The sequence below is a fragment of the Mauremys reevesii genome, linkage group 2, assembly GCF_016161935.1.
Source record: "Mauremys reevesii isolate NIE-2019 linkage group 2, ASM1616193v1, whole genome shotgun sequence".
Taxonomy (NCBI): Eukaryota; Metazoa; Chordata; order Testudines; family Geoemydidae; genus Mauremys; species Mauremys reevesii.
Window position 1 is genome coordinate 232,234,873 of NC_052624.1, and position 15,394 is coordinate 232,250,266.

At 45.5% G+C, this 15,394-nt stretch overlaps 1 protein-coding gene and 1 long non-coding RNA gene across 14 annotated transcripts in view; one reads left to right on the top strand and one right to left on the bottom strand.

Moving 5' to 3' along the window:
- Nucleotides 1–15,394, bottom strand: part of STAU2 (staufen double-stranded RNA binding protein 2) — a 213,937-nt gene that overhangs the window by 22,822 nt on the left and 175,721 nt on the right. The window lies entirely within an intron of this gene.
- LOC120397790 lies at nt 8,921–12,230 on the top strand. Of its 2 annotated transcripts, none has more exons than XR_005594007.1 (4): nt 8,921–9,050; nt 10,156–10,280; nt 10,946–11,035; nt 11,813–12,230. It is a non-coding gene; the product is annotated as an uncharacterized LOC120397790 (long non-coding RNA). The 2 variants fall into 2 exon arrangements; XR_005594008.1 differs by having other exon boundaries at nt 8,941–9,155.

Consider the following 15,394-nt stretch of genomic DNA (forward strand, 5'->3'; position numbering starts at 1 on the left):
CTCCAAATTTGTTTCATTTTTCTAATGCTGATGGCATATTCTTAGCATAGTTTGTTAGCATAAATTAGACTAAAGAAACACACAGAGCCTGGTTTGAACAATATATGGTCATTCTACATGCTGAATTGTCACTATGAATACTATATGGTGGTGTTATAGCCCTGTCAGCCCCAGGATATTAGAGAGACAAGGTGAGTGAGGTAATATCTTTTATTGGACCAGCTTCTGCTGGTGAGAGAGACAAGCATTCGAGTTACACAGAGTCCATCCTCAGGTCACATGGGATTTGGACAAGCTGTTTAGGAGCCCACATTTCCAATAGGAGTCCCACAATACACAGACACACAGAGGTATTTTGGAGTTGGAAATCCTCCAGATCCCACCCTCTGCTTATTGCCACTACCGTTAAAGACATTCTCTTGGGTTGATGGCTGCACATGGCTCCCACCAAAGCCAGTCCGTGCCTTTATAAGCCTCACTCAGAAGACACTGAGTGTCCTCTCTCCTTTGAATGTGCATGCTCCCAGCCGTAGACAGTTCAGGGAGTGTGGTAATGAACTCAGATCTCATGTACAGGGACAAGCATGTTGGCTCATATATTTTCTTTACATTTCTGTGATATAAGAATATTAACTTATCATTATAACAGCACTATGTTGGCTCCCTGCCTCCACTTGGGTATGCACAACACCATATTCCTCATTCCAGTTTCTCTGCACCTAGATCTAAAGTTTGAAAAAATTACATCAAAGTCTTATGGAGATGCTTAAGATCTCAGTATTCTACCCACAACTGACTGCTTGTCGTTGAAGCTCAGTGAAAAGGGCACTAGAGACCTTGGCTTTGACACTGGCACTGCTGTAAGACTTTGGACAAGTCACTTCACCTCAGTTTTCTCCATGTGTAAATCAAACAGGCAAAATACTACTTACCTCCTTTGTACTGCCACTTTGAGATCTACATATGAAAACCACTATCTACACATTAGGTATTTTTACTATTTTCCACACTTTTAAATAGGTAACTTTTGGGGGTAAATTTTCTTTCTTCCCCTCAGTAGTTGTGCATCACTCTTCCGAGTGAATTCCAGGTATTTTTGAAACCCCTTTATAGTAGTTAACAGTTAAGCAATTTTCAAGTGTTTTAAACAAAGAAAACCCCTGTTCAATGCTAATTTATAGTGCTGTGTATGTCTCATTTAAAGTGACTGTGATTCAGAAGAAACACTCTGGTTAGAATTTTTCATTGAATGAAAAGGTTTAAAGCCAACAAAGTCTATCCAGGATTTCAGCTGGGAAAATGAAATAGAAAGCACATTTGTTTCTGGTCCTTGTTGCTCCTGCTGTTAAGCTCTAATACATTCTCTGCTAGAATGTAGCATCCAGTAATCCCAATTCTCAGTGTTTGGGAGTGAGAGAGGTGAATTATAAAATGACACATTTTTGTTTTGTTACTGTCCTTTACTACTTCACTGCAATGTAAAAAGACAGCTGCAAAGTTCGTTATCTTAAGAGAGGGTTTCCCCCCCCTGTTTTTAACATTAGACACATCAAGTCCTAACTACTTTCTTTTTCCTGGAGGACTCTGGCAATCTTTGGAGGACCAGGAATGCAACACCAAAGCTGGAGGTTGAAACCTGAGATGCAGTTCTCGTAGACCCCATGGGGTGGAGAGTAGATGTCAAATCTGAGGTTGGGAGAACAGTAGCGCAGATTTCAAACTCCAGGTGTAAGGACATATTCCAGATCCTCCAAAGAGAGCCTGTGTTCTTCAAGAAAAAGGTAAGTCAAGAACTGATTCTTCCAATGTCAGCAGAAAGCTCCAGTTTCCCCCACTGCTCCTTGGAAGATTGTATTCATGTTGATTGACTGTTTTTTTAAAATATTTTATTTGAAAATAAATATAATTAAAAACATAGCCTGTCTTTATTCATCATAAAGGAGCAGTAAAAAGACAAGCACTTAGGGTTTTCCTTTGGTTTGAAATTCACCTTTAAGGGATGTTGAAATACCCTGCAAGAGCAGGGTTAAAAAGAAAATTAAATAGCAAGCTGCCTGTTCCTCACTTAAATGACTAAACTGCAGGGCTGGTGCAACCATTTAGGTGACCTAGGCAGTTGCCTAGGGCACTAGGATTTGGGGGGCACCATTTTCTTCGGCAGCGACTGCAGTGGCCGGATCTTTGGCTGCCCCAGTCGCCGCCGGCATTTAGGCGGAGGGAGCTTGGGCAGGGGAGCATGGGGAGGGCTGCCTGCAGCAAGTAAGAGGGGGGTGGTGGCACACAGGGGAATTCCCTGCCCCAGCTCACCCCTGCTCCACCTCCTCCCCGAGCACGCTGTGGCTGCTTCACTTCTCCCGCCTCCCAGGCTTGCAGCACCTAAGCTGATTGGCACCGCAAGCCTGGGAGGCGGGAGAAGTGAAGCAGTGATGGTGTGCTCAGGGTGCTCGTGCGAGGAGCAGGGGTGAGCTGGGGCGGGGGGGGTGCCTCAGGGCGGAGGGTGGGGGATGGGGAGCTGCCGGGGGGGCGCCTCAGGGAGGAGGGGGGGAGCTGCCGCTGGAGGGGGGGCTGCCTCAGGGCGGGGGCTCAGGGACAAGGGAGAGCGCAAGGTGGAAGTTTCGCCTAGGGCATGAAACATCCTTGCACTGGCCCTGCTAAACTGACCTATATCAATTTTATAGTTTAATGATAAAATGGTAGGAAAGCTTTAGAAACATGTAAGTGTTTTAGCCTATTCTAATATTGTTATTTTGTACACCATTTCAACTATTTTTGAAGTATCTTAAAAAATAAGTCTACATCTCAAGGAAATCAACGCCAACTCTTTCATTCATTTAGTAAGGGAGCAGGCAGCTTTGTTCATCTGTACTTTTTACCTATTAAAATGCCAATTTTCTGATGAAACAATATCCTCCAACAGCCAACTGCACTCTCAGATGCAACTCTTATTTACTTCAATATGTTGATTTCAATGGGAATTGACTGCATGCACCTGAATTTGTTCTGCAAACATTAACTTCTATTTCTGGCTGCTACTGCAATATAAATTAAAAATGATAAGAGTAATAATAAGGAGGGCAGGATCTGGCACTTACATTAGTTTCAATGAAGGCTCCCATTCTAACTTCCAAACAGAAAAAAAAAAAAAGGTTGTATATACATTTGTTGAGTTAAATTCTCATACTGTGCAGTACGGTTTGTAAGGTGATTATCCAGACACATCAACAAGCAGGTACCAGATTTCCTTGGGAATGTTGATCCCTTAAATGCAGGAACCTCTCCAACTGGCAGTTCAGCAGTACAGATTAGACTCTGCTTGACTCTCATTAGCTGAACTCCACAACTGTAGACCTGCTTTTCTTCCATTTACAGTTACATTAAAAAATGTAGATGTATGTCCAACAACTATCCCGAACAGCTGCCTTTTAGGCTGCAAGGTCTGTCAACTGCTATTTTATCATTCCTACTTTACACTTATTATTAAAACTCATTAATTATAGCTGTCAAAAAAAGCTTCTTTCAAAATGTTGCTAGTTACAGAACAGTCTGTCAGTCATTTATGCTGTACTCAGGATATCTGCTGGTTTGTCTGATCACAAGTATTGTACATGGCAAAAAATTCTTACTTTAAAAATGCTTTTTCAAATAACAGCTGGACTGAAAGTTTTATAACAAACACAGGGACCAAGTCTTTAATCATGCAAGCAGTCCTCACACACATGATTCCAAGGGGACTACTCATGTGTGTAAGGATATGAGAAAGGGTTTCCAAGAATGGGCTGCAAATATCTTTATCCAGCCATAATAAGGGAAAATTACTCAGAACCAGTACATATATACAACACAACAGCAAATATTGCTGTGATTTACATGGCAGAAGATGGTAAAAACTTATGCCCACTCCAACTTAGTTCTAGGAATCTAACACATAAGGTATATGTTATGTCATGTAAACCACACACTCATATAATAAATTAACCACTAACTTTGTAAACTCTCCCTCTCTTATCAAAAGGGAAGAGAAAAGTAAATACTCTTATAATCACACATATTTGAAAGTAAAACAGTATTAATGTCTTTCAGGCATAAATGAAATCTAATGTCAAGCCATACTTAGGACAAATGTTTAAGTGGAGAAGAGGGGATCCATTTCTTCCACCATGGAATTTGCCTCAGCCATACACAGTAAACCAAACTCCTGAAGCTAAAAGGCTCATAAACTCTCTCCAAACCACCAGGGAGATTCTACACACAGGATTGATTATACAGCCAGAGAAGACCATCCCGTACACGCAAACTATAATATAAAACAATGTCAATATGCATATCATTGCATTCCATTAGTTCGAATTAAAAATAAAGTGAATCACTGGAATGACCATCACTAAGAATATTTCTACATTTGTCTAATCATACTTCCCATAAAAGAGAAATCCTCAATTTAAAACTTGAAGAAAGACCACTGTTTAATTCCCACACTGAGCATAATTATCCTATTGTGTGCAGGTATCTAATCAGAAAATGAGACTTTGAGATCAGAAGTAAAAGAGAAGGCTTCCCATTGCCTATCCCATTTCAACCTACTCTAGTTCTAGCCCATTTCTGTCCTCATGTTTGTATGCTATGTGAGACTGTGCCTCCTCATTATTTAAAGATATATTCTCATCAGTATAGACAGAGGGGCCAAATTTCAGTGAGTAGCATTGTGACCTGATGCATGGGGTCACAAAGCCACTCACATTTGGCCTGGCTGCCCCTCTGTCCAGACAAACGAGACTGGCAAATGAAAAACTATTTAATTATTTTGGTGCAAAAGTGTGTGTATAGACTAGCCCTAAACCTAGAGGCAGCGCATGAGCCACTTATGCAGCTAGGGTTTGCCTGCTCCCTTTCCCCATGTTAAATACCATGCATATGAACACTATATAGGTAGGGGTTTAGGCTAGTGCTCCATGCAGTTTGCAAACTCCCAGGTCATATTACTGTTATTCTATGATCACTCCCTAAAAACTTCTTGCCACTCATGATAACTTCATTTCTTGGTGTGGTTCCACTGCAGTTAGGGCATTGTGAGCCCTAAATATTTTCCCATACACAGTAGAAAATGTGATCCAAAATGCTGTGGAAAGCAAAAAGACCTATTTGGTTCCAGCTGTATAGTATGGGAACTGATAACTCAAGCAATTTTATATCTGTTATTTTATTAAAACCAGAAAAAAACTGAAAAATTATTAATTTTTTTATATTCCCTTACCATTAACTCCATTCCTGCCTTTCTGTTGCAACGGAAAGGATTCTGACTGGGTATCAACAATGGCTATTCATCACAAAAAAGGAAACAAAAGAAGCAGTAATGAACTGACAAAGCTTGTTAGTCTTTTCCAGCGAAGTTTCAACAATTAGCAAATGCATATCAATCATTCAAACACAGTAAGAGATCTATCTTCCGGTAAAAGAAGGAAAGAGCAGTAGCTAATAAGACTGACCTGTCTTAGACAGAAAAATCTAACAATCCACAGAACTCTAACAATCCATAAGTTCAAACACATTAACTGGTAAGAATCTTTTTAGTTTTTTAATTAGAAAATCACCATCCAAAGAAAACATCTCTTGTATACAGAACATTTGTACCAAGGCTGCCTGCCACTCACTCTCACTACCATATATGCTCCTGTTACAAACATATACAATAAGACCTACTCTGTCTTAACAGTTGATAATGCTTTCCAGGTCTCCTTTACAGCATATCTGGCTATTTGTTGTGCAACTCTTATCATTGTTAACAGAAATTGTGTGTCTAATCCACTAAATGCATTTCTTTTAAGATTAAAGTTTCAGCTAATAAAAGGGTTAGAAAATGGCAGAAAATGATGCCTTTGTTGCTGCTAGCAATTAGGAGCTCCCTTGTGTGTTTTATTTGTGGTCATCATTTTATTAAAGCTCATCGTATATATGGATTTAAAGTTATGTTATTTCCCAAAGATTTGGAAATGTTTTTTGAACTAACAATTCTAAAAACAAAACATAAGAATATCGATGAAGAAATTCTTTTTAATTGCAATTCAAATTGTGTCTCCCCCTGCTTAATGGGAAGAGACTGTAATAATTTGGCATGTGAGGTTAATTGTATGGATACAAATATTTTGAATGCAAGATTGCACTATTGAATGGACTTGTGAATTTATTTTAATATTTGTGAGTTATGGTGCATTATAATTAGCAATACACATGTGCAATCTTAAAGGGGCAATCTCTACCCACAGCAGCTGCAGAGCAGCCAAGGTGCAACAGAAGCAGTAAATTTCTGCTATGTGAGGCGAGGGGCAGGCCTTCAGTTTGTGCAGTCTCTACAGATGCTCTCTCTGTATGATGAGCACCTTGTGTATCACTGTGCAATGGGGGCTTAGGTGCTGGGCCAGGGCAGGAGTGTGTGTGTGTGTGGTGGGTCTAATGGTTAAAATGCTAAGCAGATTTATTAGCCATTACAGATTGGGGAGTAGGAGTGGCAGGGGTTACTGTGGCATCAGCTCTGGTGTAAAGACTGCACAGTAGCTCCAGTCCCAACTCCTCAGCCTCCCTATGCGTCCCTGTGGCACTATGATTCTGCAGCCCAGCTATTCAGGTTTGGCACTGTGATCAGCATGGAGGACAAAGGAAGATTAACACCAGAGAGAAATAATATGTGCACATTCTAAGGAATAGCCCAAAGCTGATGGGTTTTGAGGGACAGGAAAGTTTGGATATAAGAAAGTCACAAAATTCTATTGGATTTGTGGGAAGAAATCGTGAAAATGCTAGGCAATATTTTTTCTTTACTCTTTACAAAACCATTAAGCATGGGAAAGCCATTCATTACCAAGAAAAAGCAGCAAAAATCAATGATTTCTCATAGATATAAAGGGCATTTTTCTTACAAAGCTTTAGTACTTACAGAAAAGGTGCAGCATGGGATAGCTTCCCTCCAAGTCTACCATGTGTCATTCTTGCTTTGGAGTGGCTACCTCTATCAGTGTAAAGACAGATCTGTCTCCATACCCATTTCACTGTTGGGCCTTCAGTTTGCAAGTTTTCCATGCCTACTGCATACACATGCCACTTCTGAGATACAAAAAATCTGGACAACTAGGATGATCCTGAGCCCATAAAACTGGACAGCTGGCAGTGTGTACTGAACACCCTTACAGATTTTCCAGGACAGTTATGATCCTGGGAAAACCTCAACAGGCACAAGTAAGGCTAAGCACTAGTCCTGGTTCTTTACATTGAGTGGAAATAAGTTTGTGTGTCTACTGGATGCTGTCAAGCAAAGGGTAAATAAAGGGTGAGGTGAAGGCGCAGAGCAGACCTGGCTGTGGAGACAGACTAATCTGTGATCTTCATTATGCAAATGAGGAGTTTAGCCATGCACTCTCCTTTTCAGCCTTATTCCTGCTAGTAGGCAAGAGTAGCTTGGTAGCTGCACTCTCATGAAAGTGAGATTCCCGTGCACTCCCTAGCCTGTTCATCTTTTTTTTACCTTGCATTTATGTGTTTAAAACACCCAGCATCTACACAGAATCAGACCCTGCGTCTGGTAAGTCTGCCAACAAATAAGCCAATTCAATTGGCAATTTATTTGATGAGGAATTGGACTGAAACTGCAAACTCTTCTCAGGCTTGCCACTGAATATTCATCACATGGGAACAACTGTAGGCTTTTACCAACCTGGGCAGGATACAAACTGATGACACCGAGTAAGGCCAATTTGCTGAATACTCTTAGTTGTAAAAATAAAAGATTTTGAAACAAAAAAACAGAGTCTGTCAGATTTTAATAGGTTTATCGCTTTCTGTTACTAGCTTCCCTTTTCCCAATCCCAAGACAGGTTAAGTTAAGCACTTAGGGTTGGTCATTCAGGAGTGGCCATGGGCACAGTATTTCCTATTGGGCACACTGAATGAGAAGTCGCCTCACTCGCAGAAATTTTGGAAAAGAAATGGTTTATTTTTAAAGTAAACTTTGGAGAGGTCAACAGGACTTCAAGAGATCAGCACCAGGCAGCCGGTGGGTAGATGGCACAGTAGAAAGACAACAACACTTGTCATTAATTATATCTGTTGGAATGCTGCACATCCCCCTCCCCCTTAGCCCCCCGCAAGAGGTAGCATTCTCACCGTCCCAGCACAAGCTCTCTCACGTCCTGCTCGACCCCAGTGAGGGCATGTGCCAAGAAGCTCTTGCATTCCTGAAGCCAAGAATCAGCCAATCCAAGTGGAGGTTAAGGAATTTAAACTTGTCCCTTCATTTTGAGACAATTTTTTTTCCAATTTAATCACACTCCCTCATATATGTCTAAGCTATCATTGTAATCTAGAAGGATCTATCACAGTGGCTATAAGTGTCCAGCATGCCTTGATGTCAGCTCCCAGCCATGTGACTAAGAAAGAAAAACAGTTACTAATATTTCGTAACTGTTGTTCTTCGAGACGTGTTCCTCATGTCCATTCCATGCTAGGTGTGTGTGTGCCGTGTGCACTGTTCCTGGAGATTTTTCCCTTAGTGGTATCCATTAGGCTGGCTCAAGCACCCTCTGGAGCTGCACACATCTGCACCAGTATAAGGGACATTGCCAGCCCCGCACCGTCTCGGTTCCTTCTTGCTAGTAACTCCGACAGAGGGGCAGGAAGGTGGGTCACGGAATGGACATGAGCAACACATCTCGAAGAACAACAGTTATGAAAGCTTAGTAACTGTTTTTTCTTCTTAGAGTGCTTGCTCATGTCCATTCCATGTTAGGAGACTCACAAGCAATACCCCAGGAGGTGGGCTTGGAGTTTATGGATGTGCTGACTGCAACACTGCTCTCTTGAAACTGGCATCATCTGGGGCCTGTTAGGTGATGGCGTGTTGAGTCACAAAGGTATGAACCGATGACAAGGTTGAGGCTCTGCAGATGTCCTGGATTGGTATCTGTGTGAGGTACACTGCTGATGAAGCCTGGGCTCTTGTGGAATGAGTGGTCATGATGGCTGGAGATGAGAAATTTGTCTGTTCATAGCAAGCTTGAATACAGGTGGTTATCCAGAACAAGATTCTTTGGGTTGACACGAGCAGCCTTTATTCTTTCCAATATTGCTACAAAGCATTGCAGAAGGACTTAGTCCTCTCACTATAAAAGGTGAGGGCCTGTCTAACATCCAATGTATGATGCTGTCATTCCTCAGAGCTTTTGTGATGTTTTGGGAAGAAGACAGGTAGAAAAATGACTTGGTTGTTGTGGAATTGTGATACCACCTTTGGTAGGAAGGCCAGATGGAGGCACAGTTGGACCTTGTCCTTGAAGAACACCATGTAAGGTGGTTCTGATGTAAGGGCCTTGATCTCAGAGACCTTTCTGGCCAAGGAGATCACCATCAGGAAGGTGACCTTCCAGGAGAAAAGTCTTACAGAGCATGATACTAACGGCTTGAAGAGGGGGACCCAAGCCTCTACAGGACCAGGTTTAAGTTCCATGGGAGGGGTCGGTTCATGAACCCAAGGACAGAATCTTTCCAAACTCTTAAGAAACCGAATCTGCCACTCACTGGGGGGTGAAAGGCTGATATGGCCGCTAAATGAACTTTAATAGAAGAAAGTGCTAGACTCTGCAGCTTTAGGTGGAGCAAACAGTCCAAGATAGATTGAAGAAAAGATAGAGATGAAGAGCGATCCCATTCAGAGGCTCAACAAGTGAAATGTTCCCATTTGATCAAGTAGGTAGACCTGGTGGAAGGCTTTCTACTACCTAGCAAGACTTGTCGAACCTATTCCAAGCAGACCTGTTTTTCAGGGCTCAGCCATGCAATTAGGTGCAGGGAGGTGAGGTTCAGGTGAAGCAACTGGCTGTGATCTTGTGAAATCAAGTCCGAGAGGAGTAGAAGTGAGAGTGGAGCTGCCACTGAGAGGTCCAGAAGTGTGTCAAACCAATGCTGGCATGGCTACGCTGGTGCTCTCAGGATAATTCTTGCCTTGTCCCATTTGATTTTTAGAAGAACCTTGTGAACCAAGGGGATCAGGGGAAAGGCATTTAGTAGGTGATCTGGCCATTCGAGCAGGAAGGTGTTGGAGAGGGAGCCTACACTGTGCCTGTGCAGCAAACAGAACTGATGGCATTTTCTGTTCTGCCTGGTGGCAAACAGGTCCACCTAGGAAGGCCCCCACACCTTTGGAAGATGCCACTGATGACCTCCAAGTGAAGAGACCACTTGTGGTGATAGAAGGACCTGCTGAGGTGATCCGCCAACACATTCTGGGCTCCCGGGAGGTGAGACAACTCGAGATGAATGAAGTGTCTCACACAAAAGTCCCATAGACTGATGGCGTCCTGACACAGGGCAGAGGCTCAGACCCCCCTCCTTTCTTGTTGATATAGAACATGGCTGCTGTATTGCCTGTCAGGACTTGAACCACCTTGCCTGAGACCTGGGGAAGGAACATTTGGCAAGCCAGGCACACTGCCCTAAGCTCCCTGACATTTATGTGCAGGGAGAGTTCTTCCCAGGACCAGAGATCCTGAGTTCTGAGGTGGGCTCTAAACCCTAGGTCTGATGTATCTGAGACTAAAGACACTGATGGCGGTGGGACAATGAAGGGCACCCTCATCATTACCAACCTTGGTTCCTTCCACTAACCTAGGGAGCCGAGGACCAGGGGAGGGGCCATAAGTACTGAGTCCAAGTGGTGTCTGCTCAGGGAGTATACTGATGCTACCCACATCTAGAGCGACCTAAGGCATAACCTGGCATACCGAACCATGTAAGTGCAAGCTGCCATGAGACCCAGTAGCTTGAGACACACTCAAGCTGTCATGATTCGGTGGCATATGACCTTGGATATCAGGTTTGCCATGGTCTGGGTCAAGTTGAGCACTGCCCCAGTAAATTCTATTCTCTGAACTGGAACAAGAGTTGACTTCTTCTTGTTTATCAGCAGGCCCAGTGCCCTGACAGTGGTTTGGACTGTGCTGATGCTGTCTTGCACTTGAGCCTGCGACTGACCTTTGATCATCCATGCATTGAGGTACGGGTAGACCGGAAAGCCGCACTGCCTGAAGAAGGAGGCTACAACCGCCATACACTTTGTAAAAACCCGTGGGACTGCTGATAGGCTGAAGGAAAGGGCGGTGAATCAGAGAATTAGTAATAGTGATGATCCACTAGAAATCTAAGAAATCTTCTGTGGCCACTGAATATAGAAATATGAAAGTATGCATCCTTTAAGTCGAGGGTGGCGTACCAGTCTCCTGGGTTCAGGGAGGGAATGATGAGGGCCAGGGAGACCATGCGGAACCCCAGTTTCTTGAGATATCTGTTGAGACAACATGGATCTGGGATGGGCTGGAGCCCCCCTTTTGCCTCTGGGATTAGGAAATATTGGGAGTAAAACCCCTTCCCCCTCAAGTCTTGAGGAACTTCCTCCACAGCCCCCATACATAGAAGGGATTGCACTTCCTGGACAAGGAGTTGCTCATGAGAAGGGTCCCTAAAGAGAGATGGGGATGGGAGGTTAGAGAGAGGGGTGGATAAAAACTGAAGGGTATATCCAACTATCACTGTACTCAGGATCCATCGGTCCGATGTTATGGATGCCCTAGCCAGGCTGGAGAGTGACACACTGTCCAAAAATGAAGGTGTGGGGGGAGGAGGAGAATCCGAAATGGTGACTGGTACAGCACCCTCAGGTGCACCTTCAAAAGGCCTGCTTAGGCTGCCAGAGTATCTCTGAGGCCCCAACTGGAAGGCTGAGGTGGATGGGAGTGGTTGGCGCTAATTATAACCTCTGCCTTTTCTTTTGTAGGGCTCCTGTCTTGGAGATCCTTAGAACCGAGGAGGCTGCTGGGGCCTGAAATGTTTTCTGGAGGCAGATGGGGCATACAGGCCTAAGGATCGTATGGTGGCTGTGGCCCTTGAGTCCTTCAGTCTATGAAGTCCATCTGCTCCAAGAAAAGGGAGGAGCCTTCAAATGGGATGTCCTGGATTGACTGTTGAACCTCATGGGGAAGGCTGAAGGACTGGAGCCAGGAACAGCGCCTCATGGTGACTGTGGAGGCCATTGTCCAGACTGACGAGTCGGCAGCATCCAGAGCCACCTGGAGAGAAGTCCTGGCCACGTTCTTACTCTCTCCTAAGAGGGTTGCAAACTCCTGTCTTGAACTTATTCAGGAAGTCCCATAGATTAAAATCGTATCTCCCCAGCAAAGCTCATTGGCGATATACAGTTGGAATAAACCTTTCTTCCAAAAAGGTCCAGTTTCTTAGCATCTTTTTGTTTCAGGGTAGCAGTCAACTGGCCTCCCTGTCCCCTTCATTAGCACCACCAGGGAACTGGGGGAAGGTGCGAGCACAGGTAATCAAACCTGTTTGCTACTACGTAATTCTTTTTCTCTGCCCTCTTTGAAGTGGGGGCCAGACAATGAGGTGTGTGCTATATGGCCTTGACTGGTCCCATCACCACCTCACTGATAGGCAGGGCCACTTTGGACGGAGCTGCTACAGCCAGGATATAAATAAGGCTGTGCGATATCTCTTTGAGCTCCAAGCCCAGGTTTGAAGCAACCCACTTCAGAAGATCCTGATGGGCCCTGAAGTTGTCCTGGAGAAGTAGGCTTCTGGGACCCGCAACAGCCTCATCTGGGGAGGCTGAGGCTTGTATGGAGGAGGGGCTCCTTCCTCTGCCTCTACTATGTCCATTGGAGGCATCTCCTGGACTTTGGTACCAGAGTCTGGATCCAGTGCCAAGCAGGAAGGAGCGGTAACCTGTCTCTTGGAGACCATCAAGTAGGAGTGGTGGGAGGAAGGCACCAGTATGGGGGGAAACCCCCAGGGGTTACAGTAGGGCCACTGCATTGGCCAGCAACCTGCTGGCCAGGTGCCCACCGGGTGACCAGCAGTAAAGCTTGGTGGTGCATAGGCTGGGTACCAGGGGTTCATAGGGTTCCCCTTTAGGCTCCGAAGAGGATTTCTCTCTCAGCAACCACGGTGGAGTGGTATCTGCTTCCACTTCCATACAGTGCCAGAGTTCCAGGAACCGGTAGTGTGCCAGGGAATGGGATGCTGGTATCAAGTAGGGGTTTTCCCCTGTGTGGTGCTGCGAAGGTGCCTGATGCACCCTGTTCCCTCCTGCTTCCGGATGCCGGAGCTGGTAGGTGCCCCGGTGGGGTTGAAGGAACTGAAAGAAAGAGAAGGTCCCTAGCGGCCTGTAAAGCCTCTGGGGTTGACGGCACCAGCAGCCCACTGGTATCATGGTGGCTGCCTGGTGTCAGCGGAGGATCCTGCACTGGACTCAATGCCCTTGGTGGAGCTGACGGTGATGACACAGGTCCGGGGTATAGGAACAACCTGGTGCGGGTCTCACTCCCCCTCCCCGCTTGTCTCTCTTTTGCACCGGTGAGCGCCCTCTCTCAGTGTGCTGGTTTTTGTGCTTTGTCCTCAGCACCAGCGATGGAGAACAGTGCCAGGAAGAGCTTGGTGCTGGGGGAGCGCTTCACACTGACGCCGAAGTCCTCAGCACAGAATCAGAGCAGTAGTTCTGATGGCAGCTTCCACGAGGATAGCCTGATGTCCTGGTCTTTCTTAATGCGGGGTCTGAAGTCCCTACAGATTTTGCACTTGTCCTTTACATGAGTTTCCCCCAAGTACTTTAAGCAACTGGAGTGCGGGTCACTCACAGGTATAGGCTTGCCACAAGAGGCACAAGGCTTGAAGCCTGGGAACTAGGGCATGCCTGGCCCCTGGGGTGAAAAGTCTCTCAATGATAGGAACTATATACACTGCCACTACTTGCAAAAACTATATACAGTAAACTATTAACACTATGAATGAAGACAGAGTCTGAAACCACTGGGAAGAAACCTTGCCAGAGCAAGAAAGGGTCATTCCAGCAACTGTCCCGATGGTAAGAAGGAACCAAGAGGGTCCAGGGCCAGTGGCATCCCTTATACTGGTGCATACGTGTGCAGCTCAAGAGGATGTTAGAGCTGGTCCACCGGATACCACTAAGGGAAAAATGTCCGGTAACAGTGCAAGTGGTGTGCACACGCCTAGCATGGAATGGACATGAGCAAGCACTTGAAGAAAAACTGAATCTCTTGAGATGGCAAAGCTGCTTAGAACCAGGCACCAAGAATGTCACATTCACTTCTCAGCTCTTATACAGAATCAATGGATGAGATCCTAATATTGTCTGTCTCATGTCTGTGTCTGGCTATATCTGATCAGCAAATGAGTTGTTTGCAACAAACAGTAATAGCAAAACATCTACAAGGACAGTAGGTTTTATTCTGCATGATTTAACGTGCCTTCTTGTTGCAACATTCTGAATTCCCTCTACTTGAAATATTTGGTTTTATATGCAGTAGGATCTTTGATGTTAAAAGATATCGCAAAGCACTTTCAAAGGATGAAGAAATTACATATTGGTAGCTGAGTTGCTATGTAAATAAATACACTCTCCAATAGCTTACGTACAGTTCTGGAGATTAGAACCTTTTATTTTATTAAATCCCAGGATTCTATCTTCTCAGCTCTGTGACGAACTCTATCCCATCTTCTGCAGCTACCTAGGGCCCCAGCTGTAGCAGAACAAGTGTGGGTTTTCTGTGCCAGGGGAAGCAGAGAACAGGATTTGGGGAGGCCATGCCAGAAGGGAAGGAAGCATGCAGAGGTGTGTTATGGAACCTGGTTTTGCAGGAGGCTTCTGGCTCATTCTTGTACAGCTGGGGGTAGCAGCCTGGGTGAGGCAGATCTGGATAGGAACGGGGGCAAGACCATGAATCTCCTGCTATACAAACCCGCTGACCATTGAGCCCTCTTAGTGGGAAGCACCTGTGGCAGTGGCGCAGCTAACATGGGACATTTGGATGGGCAGAGGGGAAGGGGGGCAGGAGGGATCAGGGGCCAGCCTCTGCCCACCCCCTCCAGTCCAGCTGGCCTTGTGTTGGGGTGATGGATGCTTTGGCCAGGGGTCCCCTGGGGCCCTGCATGAACGCACCCAGCTCCAGGAGGAGACGCCACTCTGCAGCATGCACGGCTCCTGGCACCCATCCCTGTTGCACCGCCACATGCCGGGCCCCACTCCCCGAGGCAACAGGCCTACATATTTTGATGATCACCGCTGCTGGGCGGGCCAGTCAGCCAACCAGCCGCCCTCCTCCTGCTGCGGCATGTGTGTGCACGCATGCATGATGCACTCCTCAGGTGCTCCACTGCTGTGCCGCTGCTGTCCCTGCCCCTCTGGTTGGGCCAGGGGTGTGTGTACCCAGCATGCAGTGTCCTCCAGGTCTGGGCGGGGATAGTGCTGGGGTGGGCCTGGATGCTAAGTGGGTGGGCCACAGCCCACCCATCCTACCCATAGCTACACCCCTGAACTGTGGCCTGCTTT